Raw genomic sequence first — 13,412 nt, forward strand, 5'->3', positions numbered from 1 at the left:
GCCAAATACCAACCCTCACAGGTTAATTTCTCATGTCTCTGTTCTTGCATTTTGTTGGTCTTGGCTCTCCATTTTGGGGAAGATTACTTCACTTTATTCCCTCGTATTTTTTTACTGACATTTCCATTTCAGCAATTCTTCTTAAAGATGAATCTAGTAGCCCTTTTATGTAATATCATTGCTTCTGCATCAGCCATTCTCCTTAAGGCCCACCTTTTTCTTTCATGTGTCCAGTGTCATACACTCGATGGCCCGTGGGTCTGTGTGTTCACTAGAGACGGGAACACAGGAGAACAGGAGTCGCTCTCGTCCACTCTTGCATCACTGGGTATTTTAGGAAGGCCTCTTCTCGGGCGGGAAATTCTGAGCTTATGTGTGACCAAGATAAGGCTTTACTTGACATAGGCAGAAAAGAACCTGACCGGTGAGCAGCAGACCCCAAAGAAGGAGGAGGGCTTTGCAGTGGAACCAAACTCCCCATCAGAAGTCCTATTTTCTGAAGTTAGTTTCATATCTATGGAAGAATCGGCTTTTGCCCGTTTTGCCTGACCACGCGCACCAGCGGCCTCTGCCTCCAGGAGTGCGCACACCTGCGGTGGGAGGGTGGGGTGTGGGGGACTGGGGTGGGCGACAACTGTACACCCAGCCCTTCGACTGTACCTCGTTTGGGGAAACCTCATGTCTAAGTTTCTAAGCTCTAAAACAGCTGCTGACTCTGAGCCCCTGCAGGGGACAATGCCTCCCGCATCTGCACAGGCCCCCTGGCAATACACGCAGGCTAGCGCTTTGCAACCCGTCTCATCTCCCAAACCCCAAAAACTTTGTTGAATCTCGTTGGTTGATGATCTCTCTCCCTTTGGTTTGCTATTTATTGGCGGATGGTTATACCTTTCGTCTCTTTTTGTTTTTAAACATTCTAGGGGCGCCTGGGTGGCGCAGTCGGTTAAGCGTCCGACTTCAGCCAGGTCACGATCTCGCGGTCCGTGAGTTCGAGCCCCGCGTCAGGCTCTGGGCTGATGGCTCAGAGCCTGGAACCTGTTTCCGATTCTGTGTCTCCCTCTCTCTCTGCCCCTCCCCCGTTCATGCTCTGTCTCTCTCTGTCCCAAAAATAAATAAAAAACGTTGAAAAAAAAAAAAATTTTTTTAAACATTCTGTGCTTTCATTCTGATGAGGCTTTAAAATGGACAGAGAGCAATTAATAGTGCTCAGTGCCTAGTCTACCTTCTTGACCGGAAGCCTTCATCATTTTTAAGCTTATAATGGAAAGTTACAATGACACACAAAAATAGGACACCATAATGAAATGTCATGTGCTAATGACTAACTTTCCAGAATATTTTAAGCAAGTAACATTTGATAACTTGTGGCCTCTACAACAATAAACTCTATTGAGCAAAGTCCTCTGTGACCGACCTATAAGGATGAGAATTACACAATATGTAGAAAATGCTTTGTAAGAATGAGTGTGTTGTATAATTTGATTTTGTAATCAGGTCAAGAGTTCCTTGCAGTATCTGTTACATGGGCTCTCACAGAAAAACTGCCCAGAAGGGGACACAGGACACAGTCAATCCTCTTCTGTAACAAGTAAGAGCGGCCCAGGAATCAGGTGTATGTGCTCATAGGTCTAGAGGCACATGAAGTCACCGGCTAGGGCAACCCCATCTTGTCCACCAAGTTAACAGCAATCGCCAGAACCCCCTCCCTCTTTTTAACATCTTACTCATAGGTAACTTAAAAGGTATATGCAATTTATTTTTTTTTTTAATTTTTTTTTCAACGTTTATTTATTTTTGGGAGAGAGACAGACAGAGCATGAACGGGGGAGGGGCAGAGAGAGAGGGAGACACAGAATCGGAAACAGGCTCCAGGCTCTGAGCCATCAGCCCAGAGCCTGACGCAGGGCTCGAACTCACGGACCGCGAGATCGTGACCTGGCTGAAGTCGGACGCTTAACCGACTGCGCCACCCAGGCGCCCCGGTATATGCAATTTAATATAAATATTGCTTAGGCTAGACTGCAAACTTCACACAGATTGTAAAATAAAATGTGATTTTAGAAAAACCATGAGCCTGTGGCAGACTGCTTGAACACCCTATGCGCACGTGTTCCTTTTTAGGTGTGCTTTGGTGGGAAGTTTGAGAAACGCAATGCTAGTCAGGAGCAAAACTAGATTTCCAGCCCCATCATCCGGGTCTCTCGACTCTAAGGCCTGAGAGCAGAACAGGAAGTGTCAGCTTAACCCACCGACGCATCACCAAGACCTAGATTCAGTAATGCAAACACTAGGAAGGTTCGCCAGCTTACGGATGTAAGACTCCACGGAGAAACGGACACTTATCTGGTACTTCACAGTTTACAAAGCCGTTGTTAAAAGGTGGCAAAGATAATAAACTTTGCAACAGCTTTGCGTATGGATATTATCATCACTCTCATTTTACAAAGAAAGGAAAGCTCAGGGACCTAAGTAGCTGGCCATCATGAGCAACCTGCCACAGTTAGTAAATGACTTAAACCCAGTCCCGTTTACGCCCCAACTTTCGCAGTGCAGCATGCAGCCGGTCTCCTGCCTTGACCATTCGCCTGTTCCCTTTGCGTGGCGTCTGGTTCTTGTTTGATGGCCGTAATAGGCAAGGAGAATAATCCAAGGTTTTCATATGTGTGCTTTCAGCTGCTTGCATTTTCCAATTCCTTTGGGCCTCACCTACGTGCCCTCGCAGTGCTCCCCAAGCGGAGAGTGGATGAGAAGCTACCGGTGGGCATGTGTGCCCTCCCTCCTTGGTCGTGGCTGCAACTAAAGAGAGCAGCACCTGCAACTTCCAGTTGGTGCCCAAACAAGCCTGTGTCTCACACTGGTTCACAGAGAAGAGGCAAGTGAATGTCTCCACCTCCCCTTCCGGCTCTCTTCCCTACTCTGTGGAGGCTCCCCTCCTCCTCCTCGGGCCACTGCCCTAGAAGGACAGCAGTGTGGTACCGGCTGGTTCCATCCCCTCCACCCAAATACCACACTCCTGCCCAGAAGCCCTGATCCTGGACTCACGGGTCGGTCCCGCCGTCCCCCAGCTTCGGCGACACGCTGTCCTGGTCTTCAGACATCGATGCCAGCTGACTCTGAGGACGCCCTCCAGGAAGGTAGGATGAGGATCAGACCAGAAACCAATGGAGCCAACCTCCCCTTAACAATATCACCATCAGGGTTTCCTCCTGCAGAACACGGTTTCTTTCTCTTAGCACACACTACTTCACCAAGGTTTGAATTAAGTGGGGCTCCAGCACGATCCACAAGCCTCTCCATCCCGTGTAAGAGTTCGATAATGAAAACATCCTCTTTGCTTACAGTCAACTCACCGACTTAATTCACTCCTGCACTGGGAAGGGCGCAAAACTCGAAGTGTCCGCAAACCTCACGGATGTGCAAAGAGCCCACACGTACACGTTCACGCTGAGAATAGGACACTTCATACGCAGACTGTTGTAAAACCCCAAGCTTCTATTTTTATGCAATTATACCCGTTGCCACCAGGTCACAGTCTTCTTTTGAAGGCCGGGGCGCCTCTCCAGCGCAGGCACTGCTGCATTCTAGGTCTTGTGAAAACCCCATACACGTTCCGTGGCGAGAAGCCTAACTATATCCAAAGACACCGTGCATAATCCAACAGCTACGCCTGGGAATAAGACGGACCGTGACAGGAGACGCTCCCCTGAGCGTTCTTCCACCCGGGTCACCTTAGAGGTGACAGGACTCAGAAAATACACTCTTCCCGAACGTCTGAGAAACTGTTCCCCCGAGCCCCCTCGTAAGAGACGGCTTGGCCAGCGGAGTGGCTATCTGCCCAGACGGCCGAATGCAGAGGGCTGTGAGACGGTCGGACAGTGACCTGGTACTAACCCACGCGGTGACAGAGCTAAACAGAAACACAGCTTCCATTCCACTCGTTCATAATGACTGCAAAAAACACTCCGTTTCTTTTCAACACACAATTCTTCCAGCAATACCTTAGTTTTAGTTGGGCACCAACGCCTTCAATGGTAACAGTATATTTTATTCTATGTCGTGAATATTAAAATGTCATGCTTCCGGTTCAGTCACCTTACAGGTTTAACCCTAAAACTGTCACTTATAATTACAAGAGGGAAAATGAAGTATTTATTGTACTTATTTTTTCAATTACATTATACAGAAATTAGGTGGAGGGAACACTTGATTTCAGCAGCCCCTTCACAACACACACCATCCAACAACTATCTGGCTTTAAATACTGGGGCACTGGGAAGAGTTCCTAAGAGTTTACATACAAGTCAGCAAACAAATCCCTTTCAGGTCTGCTCTCCAGACCTGTCCAAACCACGTCTTTAAACACTAAATTACAAGGGAAACCAAGTGTCTGTTGGGCGGGGCCCATGGGCACGTGGAAGGGATCTGAGCCACAAGCGGTAGGAGCCACAAGGACCCTTCCACTAAAAATAAAATTTCACTTCAGCCTAGTAAAGGTTATGCTTCATTAGCCGAGCCATGTTCTCATGAAGGTGATAAGCAACTAAAACGGACTCTGATTAGCACAAGAACAGGGGGGATTTCTGGAAGAATCTCAGAGAATCAACGAGGACTCTGGAAGGTGACAGGCAGTCACCAGGCAAACCCAACCAGCACTGACACAGTCAGACCCATGCTGGGGTGGGGGTGGGGAGGGGCGCCTCTACTGGCCCCTGGAGAGTCCTGAGGAAGAGCCTCCCCCCCTCCCCCCCCACCGCTGCCCTGCCCTGGAGTTCAAGGTTCCTATGGAGGTGGGGGGCAGGGAAGGGGGGAGGGGGAGCGAGAACCCTCTGGCTCCCTCCTTAGTGCAAACATGCCCAATGTTCTACTGGAAACTGGGGTGTTTTCAGGAACGGGAATGGATACCAAGCAGCTCAAAGCAACAAATGTCTACTATCGACAATCAACATCGAGCAATACTGAAATGTTTCTCAGTGTGAGTAAATCAATACATGTAAGCATATTCACAGGGCCATGGCTCTCAAAGGACTCAAGCTAGAGGCTCCCTACAGGGCAGTAAAGGAATAAACACCTTCTGTTTGGGCTCTACCTAGAATTTTTGTCCAATTCAGATTGTGATCCATGTGAATAAAGAACCAATCTGGGACAGACTCAGGGGTAGCCTACCAAGTGCCATATGTAGTTAACTGTCAAATCAAACACTGTCGTTATTCACCCACGAAAATAGACTTGCGTACGATCCAAATAAATTTGCAAACTGATATTCATCACCGTGATATAGAAAACACGCTTGTCTCAATGCTTTTTAAAAGACCTAAATTTCATGAAGATTAAATATTATTATAGAAAACTCAATCCTTCCAACCAAAAAGGAAAGAGAAAGTAAACATTCTAACATGAACAAACTGCATAATGTATACACCGGAATTCATAGATCTAGAAAAACCTAATGTATAAATCGGATGTAAAAACATTAATGTATAAATTGAAATTCATAGATCAAGAAAAAGCTACATATTAACAATTCAAAAAGGATATATGTACACATATATAAATCTTTATTAGAAGGATGTCTCGGGGCGCCTGGGTGGCACAGTCGGTTAAGCGTCCGACTTCAACCAGGTCACGATCTCACGGTCCGTGAGTTCGAGCCCCGTGTCGGGCTCTGGGCTGATGGCTCAGAGCCTGGAGCCTGTTTCCGATTCTGTGTCTCCCTCTCTCTCTGCCCCTTGCCCGTTCATGCTCTGTCTCTCTCTGTCCCAAAAATAAATAAACGTTGAAAAAAAAAAATTAAAAAAAAAAAAAAAAAAAAGGATGTCTCAAAACACTTGTCTAAAACGATAACGTTTCTAAGTTCCCACCTCCAAATACTCAGTTCTACAGAACCCAGAAACCCACTTACATAGAGGGACTTGGGATTTAGCTGAAAGCACTTCTGTTTGTCTGCTGGAAATGATGCAAAAAGTAAATGTGAACTCACAGCAGCATCCGTCCAAACCCTGTCATAAAATACTTTGCAACACATTAAATACAAAAGAGCGTGCTCCCAAATGGTGGCTGCGGTATGTGCATTTGCTCGCAGACACGTTACTGCGTGCAGCCGGCACTAACCTTCCCGAAGCTTCAATTGAGGACTGACAGCTACCAGTTCCAGTTCGCACGGGGTAATTAGAGCAAATGGCGGCTGGGCTTAATGTTCTGCTATTTCTTTTCGTTCTGGAATGTAATCAACAAGATATTAAGATCGCTTCTGCTCAGCTTTTCTTTAATCTCCACGCTGACAGAAATAGACATTCAATCATCGGGCACCGAGCGACGAGGGCAGGTGCTCAGTCGGGTTCTCCCGACAGCCGTCCCCACAATCGAGGTCCTCACGCTTTCTGCAGGACGGCCATCTCTTTGGCGTCTGACAGGGAGACAGAACCTTCATGGGGCCTCCGCTCCTCCGCACCTCCTAGGCTTCTGGACGTCTCCCGCACCAATGTGTGCGCATCAGGGTGACCTGCTCTCGCGGGTCCAGGAAGGAAGAGCCGCGGCGGCTGCCCCCCGTGCTGTGCTACCGTAAAACCCGGTGCTCCCACACGGCTGTGGTGTGGCAGGACAATTCAAGGAGACGTGAGGATGGCGAGCGTGCGGCCCGGATTTCACAGGCCATGTGCCGGCGTTCTTCACGCATTGGAGTGTTAACTCTCCCGTCCTCACGGAGACTGTACAAACGCGTGTGTATTTAATCCCCTTACCCCCACACTTGCTGTGAGCGCTCTGTGCAGCCTCACTCCTTCCTGGGCCTCCAGACCGTCCCATGACACCAGTACTGTCCCCACTCTGCCGTGAGACCGCCGGGACATCCCCGCCGTCCTCCCGGGTCATCCCTCACCTCCCAATGCCGACGGCCCTCAGCTCAGCACTCCCCGCACTTCATTCTATCATCAGATTTACTGCCATCAAACGCGACTCTGTATTTTATTTGTCAGTCCGCCTCCTCGAACTACAATCCGTGAAGGCAGAGGTCTGGTCTCTTGTTTCCTGCTCTATTTCTCCAGCCACTACAAGCACCGAATACACGGTAAGTACTCAGTAAAACACTCGAATGACAGATGAATACATCTCACAGACTTGTCAATCAAAAAGAATACTGGAAAATCAGTTCAGACATCCTAGGCACACAGTATACCCTAAAGAAAAAGGAGAACAAAATTCTGAGTACATAACATTTGCACCTGAACCTCAACTAACTACGTCCGTTGACGTGGAGGTTGATGGACAGAATAAATGGTTGGTTGGGTCAGGCTCTGTGGCTGTTGGCAATGGAAATCAACACAAAAAAAGAAATCTACTAGGTTTCTGAGTGATTCCAAGAATTACCAGCAATGCTGAAGGATGACGTTCGAAAACACATAGGCAGCAAGACTACCCTAAACGGGAGGACAGCCCCCCACACCAGAGGCCACCTCCAGTAAGAACTCTGCTGCCTGGGACTTGGACAAAGACCACAGCACCGGAAGGAACCCCCCATCCACTGTCCCAACCTCTGAGATCAGGTTTCAACACAAAATCTGGAGCAGAAACTTCAGCTAGCAGACACCCTCTCAGACCCATAGAGCAGGGACCCAGACTGGGAAGGGGGACCCAGACGCCCGGAAAGCCAAACAAAAGCAAAACAGGTTCATCACGACAGAGGTGTAAAACACACTTCCATCGGTGGAACTAGCAAAGAGGAAGTTCTTCCTTGGAACGCGTCAGTCCCCCAGTATCTGCATTGCAAAGGCCTCTGCCATACTTCACTAGTAGTAGAGTAGTGACAAGTTCATTCTTGCACCGGGTGGGAGAATGAAAATCAATATTCTAAACTTCACGTGTTTGAATGGCCAATTCAAGTGGCATTAGAAATGCTACACCTACTTAAGGTTGCACAAGATAAAGGTACCACTAAAATATTTTAAACCCTCCCTGTCTTCGTAACTCAACAGAAATGTTTTTAAAGCATCAGAAATGACATGAATGTGTGTCCATTCGTGAAGCAAATCATCAAAAAATTATCACACAGCGACCCAAATAACGGGGACTGGGAGGGGGTGACAGCTCCAGTTACACAACAATCACTGACTCACAGAAATTCAGCTGTTCGCATTTAAGAAGAGTCTGAGCTCTTGGACTGACACTCTTTCTACAGCTTTAATTTTGTGCAGCCACAAATTAAAGTCACTCCTGAATCTGACTCTACTTTCTTTTCTCTCTTCTAGGAAGTGTGAAAGGGCTGGCCAGGTACACTTGAGTTTAAGAAAGACAATCTGTTCCTTTCTTCTTCAGCCTCCTCAGGCTCCAGTGATGTGCACACAAAGCCCTCTCAAGGTCTGCAGAGCAGGAAAACGGTTTTGACACGCTCCCTGGAATCTCAAGAATGTATCCCCATGGGCACTGAAATAGGCCTAGTTTAAAACAAACTATACCAAGGAAAGCAACAGACACAGAATACAAATGTGCTAAACACAAACAAACAAAGAACAAAAAACTAATCCAAAGAACATGTAAACATAATTTCGGGGTATGCCTCTTAAAACTCCTAGAAAATACAACATTAAAAAAACAAAAACAAAAACAAAAACCCGCTTGGCTTCATTCAAGGAACATTTACTAAAAACACCTACCATGTAGCACACAATGGGGCTGCAGCCAGCCCACCAAATGGACCAGTTCCTTCCCTGGGCACACATACGCAGGGTGGCAGGGTACGGGGACACATGGAGGGCAAGATCACACCAGCAGAGATACAATTTGTTAAATCAACTGAACGAGGCCATGTGACTGACATGGCTCCAAAGCCCTGGGAGCCCATGTAAGCACACCAAAACCTAAGACCGTCAGTGTCTCAAGATTACAAAATCGGGGTGCCTGCGTGGCTCGGTTGGTTGGGCGCCAACTTTGGCTCAGGTCGTGATCTCGTGGTTCGTGGGTTCGAGCCACATCACGCTCTGTGCTGACAGCTCGGAGCCTGGAGCCTGTTTCGGATTCTGTGTCTCCTTCTTTTTCAGCCCCTCCCCTGCTCGCTAGCGCTCTCTCACACTCAGTCTCTCTCTCTCTCAAAAATAAAAATAAAACATTAGGGGCGCCTGGGTGGCGCAGTCGGTTGAGCGTCCGACTTCAGCCAGGTCACGATCTCGCGGTCCGTGAGTTCGAGCCCCGCGTCGGGCTCTGGGCTGATGGCTCGGAGCCTGGAGCCTGTTTCCGATTCTGCGTCTCCCTCTCTCTCTGCCCCTCCCCCGTTCATGCTCTGTCTCTCTCTGTCCCAAAAATAAATAAACGTTGAAAAAAAAAAAATAAAAATAAATAAATAAATAAAACATTAAAAACAATCAAACTGCCGCCATTTATTCCTTCCATCAGCGTGATGCCATAATCGAATACTCGAGACTATTATCACACTTTACAGATTAGGAGCCAGAAGCACAGAGAAGCAAGCAAGTCAGTTTCCCCAGGCCACAGAGCAAGGATTCAGCCCACTCCAGGGCCACGCTAGGTGAGGTTAGTGGTTTTACAATAGCTCATATCGTCTCCATCTCTTTCTGAAACACTGAACTAATTAATAGATGACTGATTTCAAAGAAGCTCATTTGAACTCTCAGGCATTTTAGTAACCACAGATGATTAATTTTAGAGGAGTCCTCTGATTACTCCCTATTTTTTTCAAGTACTGGCTTCTGGCTGTGAATGGACAGGGAACTTCCCTGATGATGCTTAAAGCTGGCCACAGTAAGGCAGAATTCAAAAATTCGCATATTGGGTGAATATTCTGAACTGCCTGAGCCGCGGATCCTGTCATGGTATCAGGCAGAAGTCTGCTTAATAAAAACACTCGGCTTCCCTAAGATAACTGTTGCAACAGGCCAAACCTGCAAGCTGAACAGAGACCCCGTGACTCATCATCTAACAGGGTGACCAGGACCATTTCCAGATACTTCTTCTGCCTCTGAAATGCTCATGACCAAGTGGAATTATTAACAGGTCAAGGAATAAATTAATTCCAGGGCACTGGAAATTATGTTCATGAAACGAACAGTGGCCTTGCTGACACGGCGTCACTATTTCTAGACAGCACACTTGAACATCAAATAAATCTCACATCATGAACATGTGCCAAAAGCTAGTGACCTAGTTTCGTTAGGGTGGGAAAGGAATAGGCAATCTGTCCTTCGAGACCAGTACCAAAATAGCTTCCTAAAGCATAGCTTCGTGCTCTTAAAAAGTTGTAAATAATTTTTCCATGCAAGAGCAAGAAAAATAGCTACGGTCAATATCAAATAATGAATTTCGTTTGTGTAACCCCATAAGTTAAGGCTAGCTCTCACGATGCCCTCTCTATTTTCAAATCTTGGAAAAAATAAAGGATGAGGAGAATTACATAAGCAAGTATTTTCAACATCTAATAATGGCCACACCAGGAGACCAGCATTATTTTTGAGAAACTCCACAAAGATAATTTGCTAACTCTGACAATTCCAAAGAAAAACGCAAGTAACAAAGCTGTTTTAAGTATATCACACCTACATAAAAATATAAAGAACTACTGAACTAAATCTGGCACAGCAGACACTGGCAAGAGGCAAGAACAATTTCTTTTAGCAGAGACAGGGCAGGAAACGGGCGTGAAAGACATCAGGGCTATGAAACACATTTCCCGTGGGGTTTTCTTTCTGAAATAAAGAATGTGGAAAACGGGATAGAATTACCTCTCAGAATTCATTTTATTTTATTTTTTTTTTCAATGTTTTTTTTTTTTTTTTTTTGGGACAGAGAGAGACAGAGCATGAACGGGGGAGGGGCAGAGAGAGAGGGAGACACAGAATCGGAAACAGGCTCCAGGCTCCGAGCCATCAGCCCAGAGCCCGACGCGGGGCTCGAACTCACGGACCGCGAGATCGTGACCTGGCTGAAGTCGGACGCTTAACCGACTGCGCCACCCAGGCGCCCCCAGAATTCATTTTATAACAGCTACAAACTTTTTTTTTTAATTTTTTTTTTAATGTTTATTTATTTTTGACACAGAGAGAGACAGAGCATGAACGGGGGGAGGGTGAGAGAGAGAGGGAGACACAGAATCGGAAGCAGGCTCCAGGCTCTGAGCTGTCAGCACAGAGCCTGACGCGGGGCTCAAAACCACAAGCCGTGAGATCATGACCTGAGCCGAAGTCAGCCGCTTAACCAACTGAGCCATCCAGGCGCCCTTAAGACACATCTATTAAATTTGACAGATAAAATACACAAAAACTAAAAATATATATATATAATTAATAAAACACACTTTATTAAACCTCACCTATACTATACAAACAAAAAGAAATACACTTTCTTTCCGGGGCACCTGGGTGGCTCAGTCGGTTAAGCCTCCAACTTCAGCTCAGGTCATGATCTCTCGGTTCATGAGTTCAAGCCCAGTGTCGGGCTCTGTGCTGACAGCTCAGAGCCCGGAGGCTGCCTGGGATTCTGTGTCTCCCTCTCTCCCTGCCCCTCCCCCTCTCACACTGTCTGTTCCTCTCTCTCTCAAAAATAAACATTAAAAATTTTTTTTTAAAAAAAGCTCTATATAAGATAAATATATCTGAAAATCTGGGTAACTATATTTCTCCAATAATGTCATTTATTAAAGGAAATTTTTTTAAATGTCAAAATATATCAAGACACACAAAATTAGAACAAAATTTCTAAGACACGTTAATGCCATTATAATCTCAACCATTTCAGAAACTAGATTAATAAAGCTTCTAAATAATTTTAAGATGCTAATATTTAACTGCTACCAAAATCTTGCAAGACAACATATGAAACAAAATTCCCAACTAATCTGATCTATGAAAATAGATGCAAAAAATTACCATTTCAAAGAATAATACACCATTGCCAGAATGGGTCGTTCCAAGAAAGCTAGAATCTTTCAACAACAGAAAATCTGCATATTTCAAGGACACCACGAAAATTCAACATTATTAGCATGTCATAATATTTCCTTCATAAGATTATGGATGTATAATCTCAAAGTAAAGACCAGGAGACTGCTTTATGGTGAAAACACTGGGAGCTTTTCTACCAGAATTATAAATAAGAAAAGGAGAGATATCTAAATTCTACCATTAGATCAAAACCAGCGAGTTGCAGAAGAGAATGTGTAATATGATCATACTTTTAGGTAAAACAAATCTATGTATAGCCTGTATTAATACACTGGTAGATGCATTTTTAAATCTGAAATGACAGGCTTCAAACCATTAATCATGATTACTTATGAGCTGAACACTGACTGAAGCAAAATCAAGCGACAGTACACAGCATCAGCAGCTGCTCTTAAGAAATTCTATTACTGAAAGATTAATCCTGAAATTCCCCCAAAACTGGCTCCTATTATTATTTTGTATTTCTCATCATACGTTGTTAGTGTTTCTGTCTTCCTTTTTTAACCCAGCAATATTACTTTTATATTCAGATGCTCTAGAAGGTAAACTTTCAAGTCACACCATCACTTTCTGACTAACTGCGGTTACAACATTTCTTCCAGAAGACCTTCCAGGGTGACACAGGCCCTGCGGGAAGGGCGGCCCTGGTTCCCCCACTGGAAGGGTCATGATGGAGAAGGCAGGCAATTTTCTAGTGGTGAGCCATCAGAAGAGAAACAACAGAAGGCAGAAGACCAGGGGAAGGAAGCGTAAGGCAGTAAGCAGAACTGACTGCTGGCCACGGGCCACGCACAACAGGATCACACGGCAGCACTACCACAAAAGGCGGCCGTGGCCGGTTCACAGGGGTCCCAAATACATACTCACAAAGTGCCACTGAAATGAAAAATTAGGCAAAATGCAAAGGCGAGACACTTGACTATAAAATCCCATTGTGGCTTGGCAATATGACCCTATAGGCACCAAAAAGCTGATCCAATAAAGGCCAGTTTTACGTACAGAGAAGTCTGAATATTAACAGGACGGTCTTCAGCTCCGCCACAATGAGGATAGATGGCGCTCGCGTGGGTGACAAACAGCCTGTTTCCTTTGAGGAACTCACGGCAACGCCTTTTAGGACTGGTGCTCTTAAGATCTCACCTCTGGAGACAACAGACCTGGAAGTAATTTGGTGAGTTGTCCGTGACGAAGAAACAGCGACCGTCTGGATGTATAGATTAAGAAGACTTTTCTGATTAAACCGCCAGTTGTTTCATAAAAAGAACACGCCAGGTTTCCAGGTCAAGACAGTGAACTACAGGGCCCTGAATGGCCTCTTCCGGGACGCGTCAGATCTACGGCTAAACATACACCACTTCCCTGTGAAGGACGCGCAGGAGCCAGCTGAGCAGCTCGTCCCCAAGGGGCCAAGGGGAGAAGCCCAGGTCGAAGCAGCAGGACAGGCTGGGACACTCCCCCCACAAACCCCAG

General features: G+C 46.1%; 1 protein-coding gene and 1 long non-coding RNA gene across 11 annotated transcripts in view; both read right to left on the bottom strand.

The window, feature by feature from the left end:
- The window catches only part of AUH (AU RNA binding methylglutaconyl-CoA hydratase), a 358,634-nt gene that overhangs the window by 255,360 nt on the left and 89,862 nt on the right, over positions 1-13,412 (bottom strand). The gene's annotated exons all lie outside the window — the stretch shown is intronic.
- On the bottom strand, positions 1,147-6,102 carry LOC147574673 (uncharacterized). The gene is made up of 3 exons (XR_015243403.1): positions 5,826-6,102; positions 1,963-5,580; positions 1,147-1,723 (listed from the first exon to the last, which is right to left on the bottom strand). It is a non-coding gene; the product is annotated as an uncharacterized LOC147574673 (long non-coding RNA).

The sequence above is a fragment of the Puma concolor genome, chromosome D4, assembly GCF_028749965.1.
Source record: "Puma concolor isolate L17-30 chromosome D4, mPumCon1.1.hap2, whole genome shotgun sequence".
NCBI lineage: Eukaryota > Metazoa > Chordata > Mammalia > Carnivora > Felidae > Puma > Puma concolor.